We start from the raw sequence: 20,353 nt of genomic DNA on the forward strand, positions 1-20,353 counted from the left end.
TAACTTGACTGACTCAAGGACAGACAACTGGTGGAAGAAAAAGTAAGTAAGTTGAAAGTTGCAACACACAAGGCTATAAATCAAAAGTAAAAGTCTCTCTCTATTTAAAATTAAGATAACACTTTACTGAACCCTGTGGGGGAAATTCAGGTGTTACAGCAGCTGAGCCAGAGTCTGAAACATACAAGTGCAGAAATATTATCACCAAAGGGAAAAAAGGTGAAAGGCTCACTCTACAAACTCACAGAAAATTATCACCATACTCTGCAGTTCCCTTCACCTCTATGGAATACCGTAGCATCTTTCAGCTCGTTGTTTTGGTTTTACACCCGCATCTTTACTATTTTGTTTCAGCCTCAGTGCCATTAATCTTGTTTCCAGCTGCATCAGGTAATTGTTTTTGATGAAAAGGGGGTGATAAACCCACTGTATGCAACCTGCCCAGCACCAAACAGCAGACACACAAAGCTAGCAGCTAGCTGATGAACATAATGTAGCATTTAGCAACTGAAGAGCCAGATATTTTCCCTAAGGAGTTGGCAAAGGCTAAAAAAGAGCTATTAAATACTGCACTTACATTTGTTAGGTGGCCAAAAATATGACTCCAAATAAATCCTGATGTTTCTCTGTTTCTGCTGGATGTGTAAACAGGCAACTGTTTGCTGATATTTATTTACCATATCAACTTTAAAAGGTTTTATGTCAGTTTTGTGTTCAAAGCTTGTTTCACTAATGATGGCCAAAAAATATAGTAAACACTGCAATGTAAAAGCACTACACATTGGAAGCAAGTCCTGCATTCAAATTTATAGTACTCATTCAGAATTAGATGTGCGGACGGGTGAAAATTTACTTTAATTTGCACCTTAAAAAACCGTCAACTTTGCATTAATGTTCAAAAACTGTATAACAGATTTTGCAGAATTGTCCAATATCAAGTTCTTGAGATCCATGGCTTACTATTTCAAATGTATCTCACCCTATTATCAAAAAGTGGAGCACTTCCTAGACCAAGGGCTTAAATAAGGAAATGTACCATCTCTATATTATGCAGAAATTGCTTATTTTCATACCAATAACTGGCTGAGTGAGAGAAAGTGCAGCTTATTTCCCGAGATGGATTTAGAAATGACACCGTTCATATTTGCCTGTTTTCACGGTGGAGGCAATTTTCAGAGAGCAGTGTGTGTGTGTGGTCATTGTGGCAGGATGGCCACAGTAAATGTTTCAGTGTCTGGCTTTATAGCTGCTGACACAGCATTGTGAATGAACAGGTATGCACTTCCCATAAAATGAGACTGACACGGTTCACTTAAATAGAGCGAGGCTGGTGATGTGTCATCTTCAAATAAAACAATGCCTGGCCTTTAATGGAGGAATAATCAACATGTAATAGGGCTGCACATTAGCTTTCACGCTTCCACAGTTAAATTCTCAGCACATTTACAGCTCTTCATAAAATTATATTTGCACATAAAGAGGGGACTCAATCGAAAATGGGCTTTTCTCAATACAAATTTATTGCAAATATAGAAACAGATCTTTTGTACACAAAGAGAGAGATTAAAAGTCATTGTGCTAATAATTACAACGCCAAGAGCTGTCTCTTTTTGAAATTATTACTGCAGCAGAAAATTAACAATGAGTATAAAACTAATCAAACAAATGTCTGCTGTTGTGAACCTTTCTGTCCGTTAGTGTTTTATAGACTGTTTGCTTATCACATCGTATTTTCCTTCTAGCTGACTGAAACAAAATTACTGAGTAGTGTTTGATTGTGTTGCTTCCCCCTATTATAGTATGTTACATCAATAAGAGTTGAACAAAGTCCTAATTTTGAGATTGAGTGTCGGCCTGCAATCAATTGGCACAACTGATTCTTTGAGGAATTCCTTCTGGGTCAAAGAGGTCAATGCACTAAATTAAAAGGCATTGGAAAAGCACTACCTCTGCTTGTCCTAATAATTTGTTGGTTCCATGATGAAGACAGAGCCCCCTAATGCCAAATAAATGACAGGTCCTTTAATTGAAACTGTCAGTGATAAACATGTTATGTCTGGCCTTCCGCTGCACACACTAAGTCTTGGGGACTATATTTTTCACAGGTAGTGTGATGATGACAGTGTTAGGATGCATGATTGGAGTTGTCTGGCTCCCTGTGCCTCTTAGGGGTGTTGTTAGCCCTCAAAAGGGGGGCTATTAAAGGACCAATTTGTACCAGGCCAAGAAAGAAACCCAAACACAGCAAAATATAGTTATTGCAAACAGTTTATGTGGAGGGTGAATGCCTTTAGACCTTTTGGTGAAAGAACTGCAGCCCCTGAAAGTCTGAAACCTATTTTTTTTTTATGTAACCATTATTTTTCAGCAGCATGAATAAAAACACATAGTTACAGACAGAAAAGGAAATGCAAATTTATTTAAACATGTATACACACAATTTACACATTTCAGCAGCAAGGCAATTCAAAGTGCTTTACATAAAACAGTAAAAGCACTGAGACAATGTGCAAAAGAAACTCACTATAAAAGGACATTTAAATACAATTTAAAAAAACAGTCGTTACAGAGCTAAGAGACAAGAAAACAAAAACAAGCTAAAAAAGAATAAGACAGACATAAAATACAAGAATAAAAGTTACAGTGTAAGAAATAAATAATTATTTGATTTAATAAAAGGAAGCGGCAAAAAGAAAAGTATTCAGCATTGATTTAAAAGAACTGAGAGTTGCAGCGGACCTGCAGAGTTTGTTCCAGATATGTGGAGCATAAAAACTGAACGCTGCTTCTCCATGTTTAGTTTCGACTCCAGGGACAGAAAGCAGACCAGTCCCAGACAGTCTGAGAGGTCTGGATGGTTCATAACGGAGCACAAGCTCAGAAATGTGTTTTGGCCATAAACCAGTCAGTTGTTTTCAGCTTTATACATCAACAGTAGTATTTTGAAACCAATTCTTTGACAGACAAGAAGCCAGTGTAAAGATCTGAGAACTGTGGTGATGTGATCCACTTTTTTGGTCTTAGTGAGGACTTGAGTAGCAGTGTTCTGAATCAGCAGCTCTCTGATCAGTTTTTTAGGGAGACCTGTAAAGACACAGTTACAGTAGTCGACTGAAAATAAATGCATGGACAAATTTTCCAAATCTTGCTGGGACATAAGTCCTTTAATCCTTGATATGTTCTTAAGGTGATAGGCTGACTTTGTAATTGTCTTAATGTGAGTGTTGAAATTCAGGTATGCTACCATGACTACACCAAGATTTCTGGCTTGGTTTGTGGTTTTCAACATTACCAATTGAAGCTGAGCGCTGAATTTTAATTGTTCTTCCTTGGCTCCAAAAAACAATACCTCAGTTTTGTCCTTGTTTGATCGAAGAAAATTCTAGCACATCCAATCATTGATAGTGTTCATTTCACTCACTCAGTGCTTGTATTGGACCATAGTCCCCTGGTGATATGGTTATGTAAATTGGTGTGTCATCTGCATAATTTTGGTAACATATTTGGTTATTTTCCATAATCTGAACTAGAGAAGTATGTAAAATTGTCAATAAAATGCACTGAATGTACATGCAGTTGAAAGCCATGTGTTCAGTGCCAACAATCTGCTGAATCTCTCAACTCCTCTTCTGACAGGTGGTACAGGGCCACTGATAAACACCTCAGCAAGAGCTGACTGTGTTAAACAGACCAATAAAGTCTTCTGTCAGTACTTCAGACTGTTGTTTCAACATCATTGTTCCCTATGTGCACTATGATATTTTTCACAGTTGGGTGTGCAGCCACGATGTGCAGGATTCTTTCAGCCAAGTCAGAGACCATATTCTTGGGAGTATTTTGGTGATTTTATTGCAAATGCATCTTACATCTTTTACAGCAAAGTCACCCACAATCAGAATCTGAGGCCCAGTCATTTGCTTTCCCTGTAGCCTTTTACTTTCTGATTTACTCTCAGTCCTTACCCTGCCGTGTGAAGATGAGAGGTTATCCAGGTCATCAGATGGAGATCCAGAGGCTAATCTGTTCTCCGGTTGCACACTTGGTTGTTGGGGAGGTTCGTTGCTAACTCTCCATTTTACAGCTGTCTACGGCTGTGTCCCACTAAGAACAGGGATTGAAAAGGTGCTCTGCCTGGGTGATAATGCAGGCCAGCCAGTCACATCACAAATCTCAGGGCGCTGGGCTCAGCCTGTTACTTCTCCTCCCCAGGGAAATTATTTTGCACCAAGAGAGTTCCAGGGAGGACTACCACTTGTACATTTACACAGTCCTCCTGTTTCTTGGTAGTCTTGTTGGTGCTAATTAGCTCTGTGTTAGCATGCTCTTGTCCACTGTTTTGAGTCCATGGTAAAGTAGCGAAGTGTAGTGAATTTTGGTTTCCAGCACTGCAATCTTCTGAAGAAGTTTGTAGTAGTCATCTGTGGAAAAGGGGGGCATCTTGCTGGTAATTAGCTTTAGCTAAGCACCATTTTTCCAATCACTGCAGTATAGACTTGTGCTGCTGGTAGGCCACGCTCACGTTGTACTGAGGAGGTCATAAAAATGTTGAAATATGGCAATAGCCCACTATATCTACAAAAAATTATAGTCCCAGTGAATTAAAAGTACCCACAAGCTGCTGCCCATAGTTTCTCACACAAGAAAAACAAGAATATCGGCAGAAAAATGCAAGCAGAGGCAAGAGCAAGCAGCAAAGTGTCTGCGCTGTAACCAGGTAAATTTAAAATATTGACATCTTAAGGAATCTGCCTCCAATTCTTCCATTTTGGATTTAAAAGCATTTAACAAGATTAATTCATTGAGTTTCAAATTATTCAGCAACGTATTCCATGCCAAGGTTGCAGAATACACAAATTCCCTTTTTCCAATTTCTGTACAGGCATTTTGGACAGAAAACATAAAGAAGTCCCAAGAACACAAAGAGTATTGTCCGGCATGTTTCTGCATGATGAATACACATAGGTAGTATTGGAGGAGACCTAGAACTGCCTTATATATAAAGGTTTACCAATGAAAGAGCCTGTTGGTGGCCAGAGCAGGCTATCCTGCCCATGCTTTACAGTTGGTATACAATTGGTTGCTTTTTTACATTAAAAGAAAAACAATTTATTTAGAAAATAAAATCCCAGTTTTAGTCTGAGCTTTTTCACCAAGTACTGCATATGTGGCTGAAAAGTGAGGGAGGCATCAATCAAATACCCAGGTATTTATAAGTCAACAACCTCTATTCCACTTCCCTCAAGGGTGACCATTAAGGGGATATTTTGTGGCCTGTTCCTAGAGTTGGTAAACAACATAAATTTGGTCTTATCTGCACTAAGACCGAGTTGAAGTAGGGTAATTTTGAGAACAATAAAAGCATTTTGCAAGTATTCAATGGCCTATACAAGAGTTGATGCACAGCAGTCATCCCATTACATCACATCACATAACAGTGTCATCAGCATAAAAATGAAATTAGCATCTGACACATTTTGACCCAGATTATATATATAAATAGCGAATAAAAGTGGACCTAAGGCAGAGCCCCATTGTACACTCTTGTAGATGGATACCATATCAAAACATCTAATGCACTGAGATCTATTACTAAGGTAGTTTGAGAACTAAGTGATTACTTGCTCCAAGAGTCCTGAGTTAAGAAGTGTAAGTTTCAAAATATCATGGTTGACTGTGTAGAAAGCTTTGGACAGATCAATAAAAAGTGATGCACAATGTTACTTCTTGTCAAGTGCAACAGAAATATCATTTACCACCTTCAGAACAGCTGTGATGGTGCTATGTTTTGTTTTTTTCTAAAGCCTAATTGATATGTTGATCAAATGGCATTGGTGTATAAAAACTACAGTTTTAGCTGGTACTGATTAGATATTGGCCTATGGTTATTTAAGAGTTGGGTCACCCCCTTTTAATAAAGGTACAACAAAGTAGTTTTCCATATTCTAGGAATTTCCTTATTTTCCACTGTAAGGTTAAAAAGATATGCAAGAGGCTCTACTCCAAAATCAGCTGCCAATTTCAAAAAGTAAGGATTGAGGGTTTTCTAGAATCTAAAGATTTTAGGGCTTTATGAACTTTGTTCACAGAAAAAGGTAGAGGTCTTCAATGGTCCACTCGGCTCTGAGGAACCAATCCCTGACCCAGGACCCGAGTTCGACCAGGTCCAAATTCTACTCAGTCTAATCTGGTTGGGTCACGTTGGGTCTCTTTTACTGTCGTGGGAGCTGTATGTCAATAGCCCTATGTCCAGTACCCAAATGGATACCCAAGTGTATGCAATATCAGCTCTGACCATGTGGTAGGTCACAATCAAAGCAGGGGAAAACAGTGTGTTTTGAGTGAGAGGAGAATGTAAACTACGAAGTGAATTGACGTGAGGAACAAGTAAAAGGAAAAGGAGAACAAGGAGGTAAAACCAACTGAAACATCAGCTGTTTGCTCCTGTTTTATGCAAATAGTCAACAAAAATGAGAAAAAGGTTCTGACAAGGGAAGTGAAGCCGGACTTATTTTAGGATAATTAGTCATCCACAAGATTTATGCTGTTAAATTAATTTTGGAATTTGATTTACATTGGTTATTAATTTAAATTAAATAAATAAGAGTAAATAAATTAGAACATTTTCTTTTGTCTGTCTATCACCCAGTTTGCTAGTGAAGGTTTTATTGTTGGTACAGGAGGTGGAATGGGATTTTTACCTATTATATTATATTTTATCTGTGTTTGAAGCATATAAACAAATTATTTTTGTTGGTATGACTTTACATTTAGTCTTAGGGCATTATTATTATAATATTGCTGCTCTTTCCCACTGCGGCTGCTTGTTAAATGATCAAATTAATTGATAGCACATTTTTTTTGAAAATGAATTCATGCACGTCAGGTTCGGGTAGGTTTTCCACAGGTCTGTTTCGGGCTGAGTCCAACATTTTGACACTTGAAGACCTCTATTTCACAGATGCAGAAAAAGTAGAGTCAGGGCCAGAACGTCTAAAGTGCTCATTAAAACAATTCAGTATCTCCATTTTGTCATGAATAGCAACAGAATCCTTCATAATGAAGGTAGGTGCAGTTTGAGAGTTTCTGTTCACAGAAAGGGATTTTATGGTTTTCCAAAATCCCCCTAGGGTCATTTAGATTTTCAGTGGTGACAGACAAATAATATTTTAATTTGGCTTTCTTGAAAAAAGAGGAGCATTTGTTTCTTAGTTTTCTAAAAACAAGCCAATCAGTAGTAGAACCTATTGTCCTTGCCTTAGCCCAAGCCAAGTTACGCTCATGAATAGTATCCACTAGGGGTGTACCTGAATACAAATACATTATTTGGCAAAGCACAGATAATGGGTTTTTTTACGAATATTTGTTTCATACAAATATTTTTAAAATGATTTGTTTTCAGGAAGAAAAAAAAACATGTCAGATACCAGTGTGCAGGTTGGTTACATCGCTATGGCAGCTCCACTGTTACCTCTATCAACAGGTCTCAATGAGAGGAGTCACATCCACCTGCTACATGATGCACATTTCCTAATATGGACATCAGCTGAGCTACTGACACATGCAAAGTACTCCCAAGGGACACTCCATAACCTGTTGGTCCCCTTCCCCTTTCCACAAAGTTAGGTTGTAAAAAATAGGCAATATATGAAAAGTGCAAAGCAAGAATTGCCTTTGAAGCTCTTCCCTACCCGTTACACGCTGAAGTGTCTCTGTGTTATGGGTATATAAATAGGTAGAGGTTTGCAATGAGGCAATGAGTTTTTGCTCAGTAGTCAGCGCAGTCGTCTATGATCTAGGAGACTCCAGTTCAAGACCCGGTGTGAGGACCTCCTTTGTAAGGTAGTTTATTCATGAACACTTACGCCGGGATCCCACTGGGTGTGTGTGCGCCGCATCTGTCGCGGTTTTGCTCTGTCCTCTGCATGGCGGAGCGTCTTGACTGAGGGGAAGCCATTCGCCTTTTAAATGGTGCCCGGTGTGCCTGGTGGGATCACAAACATTGGCTAGAGTGGCCGCAATCAGCTCCAGCAGCCGCATCAGAGCCGAAACGCGGTGCACACGCACCCGGTGGGATCCCAGTGTTATTGTAACACTTTAATTTTCTAAAATTAAAAGCATAATAAAAACAAAAACATGATTTTTAAGCCTCTTTCCACTTTTATTGAAATACAAATACAAATACAAATAATTTTGCTGCATCACCAAATACAGATACAAATACAAATACCGGGCCTTCTGCACATCCCTAGTATCTACTAGCTCAAAGGAAAACCAGGGGTTATCACGCCCCTTTACTCTGTATTTCCTGAATGGGGCGTGTGTATTTATGATTTGTATAAAAACATCATTAAAAAAATGTCCAGGCTGTCTCCACATCAGGGAGTCCATTAAAATGTTTGAGATACCTCTTACAAATGATGCATGGTTTTAATTTAGGGACCTTGGTGTTCCTGACAGCAGCAATAACACAATGGCCACTTAAGTCATTGCAAAAAACACCAACAACTGGAAATTTATGAGGAACATTAGTCAGAAGCACATCAATTAAGGTGGATATCTCAGGGCATTTAAGATTTGGACGAGAATTAATCAACTGGGAAAGACTGACAGAATCACAAAAATATTTAAAATCGTCAGATACTGGCTTAAGCCTGTCCCAGTTAAGCTAAAACAATTTTGCTATGTATAATTTAGTCTGAATAAAAGGTGCATCAAAGACTGCAAGGCATCATTTAAGGCAGATGGGGGCCTGTAACACCCAACAACAGCTATACAGAGGCCCTTAGCAATTTTCACATTCACTGCCAGAAATTCCAATTGCTTGCAGATTGATTCAGACAGAACTACCCTGACGTGAAATTTTGATTTCACATAAATAGCAACACCGCCACCTTCTTTGGCCTCTCAGCACAATAAACATTGTATCCCTCCATGTTAATATCTTTATCAATAACTGATTTTGTCAGCCAAATTTGAGATATCACAGCAACGTCTGTAACTGTTGATTTAACCCACACTTTAATCATATCCATTTTGGATAACAAGCTGTGCACACTGAGATGAGCTAATTTAGACCAGACTGAGATTTAAAATCAGATGGTGTCTGAATACACTGCAGCTCAGAGCCAGGGTTAGGTTGCACATTATCAGATAGAAGTAATAGTAAAACATTCAACCATCCCTGTTTAGCAACATTACATGATGATTCCTTTGACATTTCATTTGTTAAATCCAAATGAAATCTCTCATTGAATGCAAAGTAGTTATTTAAAGCCAGAAGGCTTGGAAGTTAGGGTAAGTCTCCAGTTAAATTCCATGATAAGTTCATGTCCTGTACCTACCACTTTGGGGTTTGTACGGATTGTACAACAGCCATGGAGCAAGTGCATCCATGAGCAATATCCAGCGCGGAATAAACATTGTTAGATGTACTCACCCAGGAACAATCACTTCTTCATAAGTCCCACACAGACACTGCACAAAGTGAAGTCATGAGAAATGCCATTGTCTCTGTCCAGAGAATGTATAGGTGTATGTGAGTGCACAGCAGGCCGCAGGCAGGGGAGTGGAGATGGGGAGAGGGGAGGAGGAGATGTGGTGACATGGCCAGGTGGAGACTGAGAGGCACAGGAAGTCTTTGAGACCCAGGAGAGTTGGATTCAGAGGATCAGAGCATTTTATATCCAATTAGATGGTCCAGGAAAGAGATATCTTCATACAATTAATAAAATAAAGTTTGCAAATGTAGATACTTTGCTTTACGTCAGTATGAATGTTAAAAGAACAAAAAGTAGTTAGTAAAAACAGATGACACTTAACACTGATGTGGACTGACATACTGCCATCTTGGATTGTTAACTGAATGTGTTTGGAAGTGGTACTGTCTGAGCAAACTGAACTGGAGTGTTGGTTTTAATTACCGCAGTGTGCAACTGTAGCATGATATAAACTTTAAAGCAGTAGGCAACTTGGCAAGTTATAAATGATAGCCACAGGAAAAATCATATGAGGTGGCATCAGTACGGTAAATGCATGTTTACCAACAAATAATATAAGAGACAAAAGACACAGCATTATTTGTTATATGTGCATGGGGTGCTTGTTGTTTTGAAGACATTTTGCATTTATTCTATAAATGTTTGATTTGTAATTTAATGGGTGGAGAAATCATTATCTCACCATCATCAGTCTGCACATTTGAATTAATCACTCTGAGTCAAAAACATTTTGTGATTTATCCTGATAAGACTGGCGTGCCATGAAGTAGGTCAAAGATAGTTCAAAATTGAGTCAGACAGTAAGATTAGGAAATGGAAATGCCAAATGTGAATGCCTAGTGCCTCGACTCCCCAACCCCCAAGACGCTTCTTGGATGAGTGGTAAAACATAAAACAAAACATAAAATATAATAGCCTTTGATTTTTACTTCTAGATATACTTCTATTTGGTTGATTGAGAATCTGCAGAGACAAATGGGAATAGGTACGAATTGGACACATTTTATGGGCCCCATGAAGGTCAAATGTTGGGTAAAACGAGACAATTGGGAAAAGTTACACATGGATAGGAGGTACAGATAGGTAGGGGGGTACCTAGGTACTCATCATCCCTTGTGGCAAGGTCATGTAAGGGGAACATTTACAAAGAATCATTTATTATACAAATGTGCATTTACCTTTGGTAACATATTGCATATGTAACTCACATGGCTACCAACACATGGGGCTTGTAAGAGCTGCATATTTAGTCCGAATTCAGACCAAATCAGGTGGTGCGGTGAAAATGCCAGTTCTCCCATTCATTTGAATGGGGGTAGTGCGTTTCATGTGGCGCCGCACCGGACTGCAGCTGGAAAGTTGAGCCAGAGTCAACTTTTGGAGAAACAAAACCTGACATCACTGTGGTTGAAGGCTGCGGTGGCCAATCACAGCGGCAGATCAGACTTATCAGAGCTGTAAACTCTGCCATGAGGGAGTAAAAAGACATTACTAGGAGGAGGGGAGGATATTTCTCTTCGTTTGATAACGTAAAGTTAGACTTTACTGTCAGCTGCCCGACACATTTTAATTCATTTAATTTTAAGACGAGAGAAAGAGAGAGAGAGAGAGAGAGAGAGAGCAGCTGTGGTTGAGCAAGCTAGAGAGCGAATGAAGAGAGGGAGTGCTGGTAGCGAGAAAGCCAGTGAATCAGATCAACAAAACGTTATTTTCTGATTGTTTCACAGCGGTTACATTCTAGAGCACAAATAAACACACCGACATCCCCACACACCTCCGCTTGACCCTGCAGCGGTGGGCCGCACCACCTGATTTGGTCCGAATACAACCTTATCCTGTCTTGTCCCCATCCAAGTCAGAGGATGATAATAGAGGCCCAACTAATGCTCCCAAACTAGTGTGTTTTTATAATCTTAGCATAAAACATATATTTAAGCATGCTAATTTTACTTGATTAAGAAAGTGATAGTAGATGTGCAGATTATGAAAAATAAATAAATGATGTGTTCAGATGATTTTACATCAAGTACTTGAGTGATATTTCAAAATTGCTCTGTGACTGTACCATTCTCCCCATGTCTCTCTCTCTGTCTCTCTCTGTTTCTGCCATTTTTTATGAGGAACTGATATGAAATGTCAGTGGACTGTCTATGTCTCCAATCCTTATCCCCATCGCCCAGAGCAGCCATTGTTTCAGTGGCCCAGATACCAGGTTTCTGCTGAGAGAGGGGGTGGACGCTCTGCATACTGATATGCAACTCTCACGCTCCCCTCTTTCACTCTCATTAAAACAATGGACAGAGGGAGGGAGATAGGCAGCAGTAAAATAGGAAACATAAAGAGGAAGAAAGAGAGTGAGGTGAAAGACATAACATATTACGACAGACTCGGCTAAGAAAGGGAGATAGGAAAAGGGGGAGAAATCATTAAACAAAATGCTGGTGCCATTGCAGTGCTTCAAATCAGCTGTCAAGTCCCCAGCCCTCACAGCGAGATAGCAGGAGGGAGGAAAACAGCGAGAGAGAGACATGGAGGGAGATATCGAGGGAACTTAAAGGTCAGAACACAATGAGTTCCCATCAAGGAGGAGGGCAGAGTCAAGTGTTCACATCTACCAGCCCATCTCTGTTTAATGCTGCAGGCCACCAGTGTCGTTTCCACCACAGGCAGCTTCACACCAGCAAAACAAAACTCTCAAAGCCTCGTGGCTACTCAAAACTGTAATTCAGATTACTGGAGTACATGAGCTGCAATATTCAACATGTTTAGTTTTTGTATGATGTGCAATAGAGCTGTCCATTCAATTCAATTTCCAGTTTTAGTCCAGTTTTAATGCTGTAAGAAGCCTGGTTAATATGAAGGCAATTAAACAAGTGTGGCTTCAGTCAATGTTTTCATTTCAAATTGTGCTTTACAAAAGCATTACTATTTAATTACACTTAAACTGTGTGAGGGTATCTTCCCAAAATGAGATGTAAACCATTTTTTGAAAGTGTCACGGTCACTGTCCAGGGTGCTGATTAAAGAGTTGGCCTGAGCTGGAATCCTGCTGGCCAATAGTTTGCCTTTACTTCTCAGCCTTATCATTTGCCCCACTTGTACTTACTATACATACCTTGATGTTTTAGATCCTGGTTGCTCAGCCAATGACAAGCTACCTTTGCTCCAGTTAGTGCTTACCTTTTTTAGGCTTATATGGTTAGTTAGAGTTATTTAGTTAGTTCAGTTTCCTATTTTTTGTGGTCAATTCTGTTAGTTTTCTCTCTGTTTTATTTCTTGTTATTTGTGTTGGCTTCAGGGAAGATTTACATAAGGCTTTTAAAATTAAATGCCTGCAATGTTACAAAAAAGTGAGAAATTTACTACCAAAATTACTTATAAGACTTGATAACTTCAACTTTGTTAACAAGATGAGAATACAGACTGGTTCACTTCTTCTCAAAAAAGTAAGCTCCTTATTGATTTCAATGTGTTGATTGCATTAGCACTTCACAGTCCCAAAGGCCTTCAGCAAAAAATATGCATGGTCCAATCAAATTTCTACTGTTTATATTGTGTCAAACAATGCAGTCCCTTGTGTTTTTTTGTTTTTTTCCTCAGTGGAAAATGTGTTTATAGAGTTTTGGAGTGAATATCATGCTGAGTAGAAGCTCAGTGCCATTTATCATTTCTTAAATAAAAAGACTTAAAAGACACAGACTTAAAACTTAATTAACTAAAACTTAAATCTAACTCTGTTTCCTGCTTAGCTCCTTTCTCTTTTGTTTATCTCAGTTTGTGCATCACTCCCCACACATACCTTTTATTTTTTTTCCCCTGATCCTCCTCTCCCTCAGTACAAGGTTCATAGACAAGAACATTAAGGAGCCCATTATAGAGCCTGTGGTTCCATGGTTGACTTTGCATTTTGGCACGTTTAACACAACAAAAATACTGTCAGACTAATTTGTAAGGTTGTTAGGATGCAGGAGCTGAATGATGTCAAAGAAGGACTCCTCCCCTGTGGCAGCCATTCTAAAAAGGAAAGGGTTGGGTGTAATGCATTTATATTCTTCTGGTGGCGTTGAGGTGACGTTTGAAGCTTCGATTCAGAAATGTAAATCTGTCTCTCATGGGAGAGGGCTGAAAGGGGGATTTGTTACGGTGTCATTTGAAAGCTCAGAGGAACAGGCTTTTCCAGTGCCTCAGAGAATAAATATACTTTGAAAGAGTGCTGCATGGTTTGGAATTATCAAAGATATCACATTTGTCAATGTAAGGATCAGATACTGCAGTGGCATGACAAGAATGAAAGTGTGATAACGGAGAGTGTAAGCAACAAGAAACATTCAGCAACAGCTATGTTAGTAATAAAAGAGCTAAGAAAACTGTATATTTATATTCACAGAAGAAAGTGACAGTATTTTTTTTCCATTTCCATAATTAAACAGTTATTAATGTGACGTACATCCACTCAGAATACACAATATATCTGCTCGATGAAAATACAGGAAATCATGCAAATATAACACTTTATTTCATTTGTCATAAGGGACATTTTTTCCACCTCTATACTCTGGATTCTCTTAATAATTACAAGTAGTCATTGCACAGTCCCCGACCGTTTACAGAAAAATCTCATCCCTCTTTCCCCTCCCCCCCACCCTCAACACATAGAGCGCTATCCCTCTCTTCCCACCCTCCCCTCCACCAAAGAAACATATAGAGATAACAGGCTCAGTAGAAAAACAGTCATTTGTTCCTACAGTTTGTACAAAATTCACAGATTTATCTTGTTTGCTTGCCTTCTTCGTTAAATTTACACACCGGCTCCCGAACAGGCAACCAAACTGCTGTAAAATCACACCAGAAATAGATCAAAGTACACAAAATAAAGCAAACAACATTGAACAGAAAAGAACAGACTGTAGGCTGGATAGAAATAGCTACCGCTGCAGATATGGGGCTGTGAATGTTACAATACAGCAGTCTGTTAGTGGGTGCAGTACACTGGAGACAGATGATATTCATATTTCAGCTCATTGTCTGAATCTCATCCATCTCCATGCATGTCACACTACAGTGTCATGGTTCCCCTCTGATCTGTCGCTCCGCATAACGAGCTAAAACAACTGGCACACTAATAAAAGGCTTTATTAGTGTCGACTGTGACTCTGTTATTTTGTGGGCATGTCAGTGTTAATGAGTTGCTGGGTTCGGGTAGGTTTATAAAAATAAGATTGAATGGGGAGCATAACGAGCAAGAGGAGCAAAAAAACATAGAAACACTATGCACACTTGGATAATTATACATAAAAACTCAAGACGCTGATATGCAACTTTTCCTGACATTGAAGTGATAATATATAGGGTATATCATACATTTTGTTTTAGTTTCTCTGAGTACATGGGTCAAAATCTTTCCATTTGTCTGAAGTTTTTTTTTTTTACTGATGTTCAGGATGTAAGGAATTTGGCATGGATGTGATCCACAGGGAACAACAGTGACAGCATCACACAAAACCTATTCAAAGTCAGCCTCATGACAGCTCATCAGAATGAGAGACACAGTAAATGTTTGGGGAGCAACACAGCCAACTGATTGGGCAAACTACCTGTCTAAAGACAAGGATGTGTATATTTATATATACTTTAGGTAATGCTTTCAGAATTGATAATATGCTGGAGGTCCAGATTTGGACTGTAATCCACATTAAATGTTCAGCAGAGAATTGTTGGAAAAAGGAGAGAAGAGAAAACATCATACAACACGCTTGGTCAAACCTTTTAACTGGTCAAAAAAGGTTATTAAACTGGCAGTTGCTTTTTGTTTGGTTGTCCTAATATATATACACATGTCTACACCCCAACACAATTTATTACATTATTCGGGCCTGATACTGAAAAGGTTTGTGGGGATTCTGGGTTGACCTTTTCTACAGAGAAAGGTTTATATTTATCAAAAAAAAGACATAAAACTGTATTGAGATCAAAGTCCACAAATCTATTTGTCACTATTTGGCTAATGTAGGAGGATGTTAGAAAGTAAGGATGTTCCAAAATGAGATCAACTGGTTGAAAAAGAGACACATCATCGAATAATTGAATCATTCACCTCTGCTGACAAAACAATCATTTCAAACGCTCAATCATCTGTGTTTATGAAATATTAAAATATGAATCACAGGAAGCATCGCTGTAACAAAAAAAATTGAAACCTCTCGTATCAAACAGGCAGTGATTCCAACTGTAAAATGATCAACAACAAAAATAAACTAAATGTCACACAGTCACTGCAATCCTACCAATAGTTGCCCTAAAATGTAAAGTTTGTCTTAAGTGTGGCAAAAAGCTGAAATTCTAGATGTTTATCCTCTGGGGAACATGGATGTGCTCAGCAAATGTAATGGCATTGTATCCATGACCTTATGTATAAATGTTTGGCTTGAGGTTGGTGCAAGAGGGAAAGTAATTGATTGTCCACGTTTTAAGGATTCATCCTCTGAGGAGTTTGGGTGCAATCTGCCCATTTGACTTTTACAGTTTGATATTTCTTATGTGCATGTAGAAATTTGTTTCTTGTGGCATCAGAGGAAAGATTGGAAGTGAGCCAAAAAGTAAAGGTTCATCTTCTGGGGATGAAGAATCTCAACAGAAAGTGTCATATGGCAATCTGTGTAGTAGATCTTGAACATCTTGCTCTCAACTAAAGTGTCAGACAGACCAATGGAGGAACAGACGGACAGACAAACCTCACCCTATGTAGGCCATACAGTGAGTTGGGTCCAAATATATATATATGTATATATATGTGTGTGTGTTGGATGAAAATATGGCCTCTGCAGTCTGCAAGGGTTACAATTTACTTGTTTTCTGTGTTGTGTCACAATCAAGAGATAAACTGTAACCTCCTGAGCAGATTAGACGCTCTTGCCAGCAAAGACTTCCAGCCGCCAGTTAATATTAGACAAGAAGCATAATCTGATATCAGAAAAGGGGCTCAGGTAAAATTAGTTCTTCACTCATCTCTGACTATTCCACTTTTGAGCATAAAATACATTCAAACTCCCGACTTTAACAGCCTCGCTGGATGAACAAACAGCTAAAACATTCAGCTGTGTATCGGATGGTTAACACTGCTAAATCTGTTCACTGATGTTAATGAAGGCAGACAAACAGCCAACAAGGCATTGCGTGGGGTGTGCATGTGAAATGTGTGAAATGTTTGCGTGTGAGTGTCCTGGAGTGTATCTCAATCTTCTTCTGCATGACAACAATGAGAAACTAATTCACCTTACTCCTGTGGCAAGACCACTGCATTGTGCTCTGTGATTCTCTTAACTTGTGTGTGGTTGAGCGTGTGTTTCTGAATGTGTATATATGTGTGTGTGTGTGTGTTTGTGTGTGATACACCTCGATGGAGTAAAGTCTGACATTAATAATAACACTGATACGAGGTTACAGCAAAGTCAGAGCAATGTGTGTAAAAGACTGCAGGCGCATACACAGATTCACACACAAAATGGCTTTCACATGCAATTACACACAGTTATCAGAAATAGGGTAATTAAACCAAACACACACACGCACACATACACCATTAATACAATGCAACTGCCTGTAATAGCCCCCCATCGTCCAAACACACATTACTATCATCATTCAGGTGATTTAAAATGTACTCCCCTCTCTTCTCTCTCTATTTATGCTCTGTTGACCATCTCTCACCCATCTCTTCTGCCAGTCAGCTGTACAAAACACATCAGTTGATGCAGTTTCGTGATGTCTTGCAACAGGAGCCATATAAGCCTTCTATCAATACCATTGTAAGAACATGAAAGAGGAAAAAAGGTATGAAAGTAATAGGATGAAGGAAGGCAAGTGAGATAGAGGATTAATCAAATACAGGAAGTGGTGGTTATGTAGATACAGTATAACGTAGTGTTAAAGTCATTTCTTACTAATTCGAATTTTGCTTACTCATCGTTCCCTTCATGTAGTCAAATGACAAATTGTAATTGGCCTTCGCTCGTCAGTGGGAACGGCCAACAATTACTTTCCACAAGACTGGATCAGCCTTCTAATAAACTGACAGATGGTTGACAAGTGCAATATTAACATAAACCTTTCCTTCATTTAAGTGGAGTACTGTGTCACTCAATGGGCGATTACAGCATAGCAAAAAGCTACAGAGGATAAGTTAGGGTGGATGGTTGGGCATCCAAAGAGTTTTACACCAGAGATTAGATCATATCTATCATCTTGGTAGCCAACAACAACTGTTTTTCTTTTGATCAGGTACAAGTAATTGTTGGCAACTCATGGGATGGGATGGTCAAAAGAAAAATATCTATTGTCGCCTTTTAGTTCTAGTCCATGTAGGGTTCAAACTGATTAATTTCAAACAAACCAAGTGTTGTAATAAACTGACAGGCAACCTATTTCTCATTCTTTGGTTCAGGTAACCTGTCCTGCATCATCAGTACTACACGGACCAGTAAGGTCAACCCTCACCATCTTTTCAGATGGTCAATAAGACTTCATGCTTGAAGAGTTGACTGTGAACAATAGTCAAGACTACAACTGGACTAAATATGGCAAGAAATATGAAGGAACAAAGCATCCTGTGCCGCACCACAAAGGGAGAAGTAGTTGCCTTGATAAGCAGACAAATCAAGGGAATTTGTCAGGGTTAGTTTTTAGAATCATGCATGTGCCACATCCATGATCATACAACCCACTGGATTATCAGCTTTGTGTTATCATCATGAATCAAAGTGAATCAAGACCCGTCTTTTCAGGCAGCCTTGATGCAGTTGTTTGCTCCTCACAGGACTTTCTTAACAGCCTAAATACTGGCTCAAAATGACAAGCTCACCAGAGTTTACTGAGACAGAACCAAACTCTGCCTGAACTGATGCAATGCTCCATTTTAAGGTATTTTAGGCGTAAACAGGTTTCTCTGTGATAATTTATTGATTTTACTGTAGATGGTGTGGAAGTTTGGTGTGATAGGCATGGGCTGGAAGTTACAATTCTCACACCACATCTCTAAAAAGACTAGAATTTAAACAGTAAATAAATCCCAATTACTGGTCCCATGCACTACACTGGCAGGGATTTGCCTTTCTGTTGAAGGAATAGAAATCAAGTGCAAAGCAGAAAAGTACAAGAGAGGAAATGAGGGGGAGGTGAGAGGACGGCTAGAGCGTGACACTACTCGAGAATAGTGGGGGAGAGCCAACATCTATCTTGGTCACTCAAAAGGCAGAATTAGCTGTGAATAGCTGGCAGGGAGAGACAATTTTCCCCTAAGACGAAGGGCGGGAAATATGTTGATTGGTTCGTTCAGCAAATGATCATTTCAGAAAGACTATTGTTGGCCACTAATTGAGATCGGGACGATAGTTCAGCAGCGTGAGAAAATGTGGTGGATTTGGAGTTTACCAGTGTGCTTCCTGGGGCTATTGCCATGGAAACAGGTCGAGATGTGGGCTAAATGGACTGATTAGAATTATATGATTAAAGTTGGTTGGTTGATTTTTATTTCAAATATGTAAAAATAAATAAAAAAAACATAAAAATAAAATAAGAATAACAGTAAAATTAAATAAACAAACCTACACGGCAAACTCAATGAACAAATTCTCATTAACTATAAAATAAATATTATATGTTCAAAAAGCAGTAGGAAGAAGTATACACCTATTTATTCCTACCCCCTTTCCCAACTACTCATCCATAAACTCATATACAATTTATAAACAAGTATCCCAATTCTATGTACAACCCAAATATCTACCCTCTGTCAATTACATAAAAACAGTTAACACAACCCTTCCTTATCCATATACCTCTTAAAAATGTTTTTTGTATATCTTCTTGAACTGATTTAAATCATGAAACACAATTATGTGACTGTTTCTGAGAAGCATTTAAGTATTTTCTTCTGGAGTGGGACCTACTGTAACTGTGGACACAAAAAATCATTTAACAAGATGTGTAAAACAAAGCTTTGTTATTAAGATGTTAGGTTCTTGTAAGAATACTAGGTTAAAGCTGTACTGTTGTGAGAATCATAATTTACAAATCTTCAACCAAATTTGACTCTTTAGAGTATTTTTCCAAGGACAACCCAGTGCCTCTAAACCAATTCACAACTGTAATGAATCCTGAAGCTGTGTAGCATCATTAAAAACTTGAATTTTCAATTTAACTTTCCAAAAAGAAACCATTCGTTACAAAATAAGAATTGAGAAAATGTGTAAATCTGTTCAGCTAATATTTCAACTCAGGAAATTTTTTTTTGGATCCTGAAAAGTGGTCAAGACTCCATAGTTTGAAACTACTTGTGTTTAGAAATATACCCCTGTTGTCTGGTTGATACATGTGTTTTAAATGTAAAAAACAGCATTTTTTCAACTTACAACAACAGGACTTGTGGGCTTTAAAGTCTTTCTCTAAAGTATCAGTTCAAACAATAAAGAACAAAAAGCTTGTAATCTGAGCAAGTTTCCATGTCATGTCATTTTCATGATACTGCAGTTGGATGAGTAAAGACTGAGGCTACTAAAATGAAAGAAATCTAAGTATTTTCTCCAAACAGTTGATTATTCTAATAATTACAAAGAAGTCCCACCCCCTTGTCTGTGCTGAATTCCAAATTTTAAACCTCCTCTTACAATTTCACGTTTATTATTTGCAGAGAGCCACTCGTATGTTGATGTGTGGCATTCTATTATGCTACCTGTCATGTCGCTAAAATCTTATTTCACATTTTGACAAAGGCTGAAGTAACAGTGAGAACACATCACTTGCGAAGGAATCGTGGTGGTGAGCTGAGAGATCACATTCTAACAAGTGACAGCTGTAGCTGA

Source organism: Thunnus albacares, chromosome 3 (genome assembly GCF_914725855.1).
Source record: "Thunnus albacares chromosome 3, fThuAlb1.1, whole genome shotgun sequence".
Lineage (NCBI taxonomy): Eukaryota > Metazoa > Chordata > Actinopteri > Scombriformes > Scombridae > Thunnus > Thunnus albacares.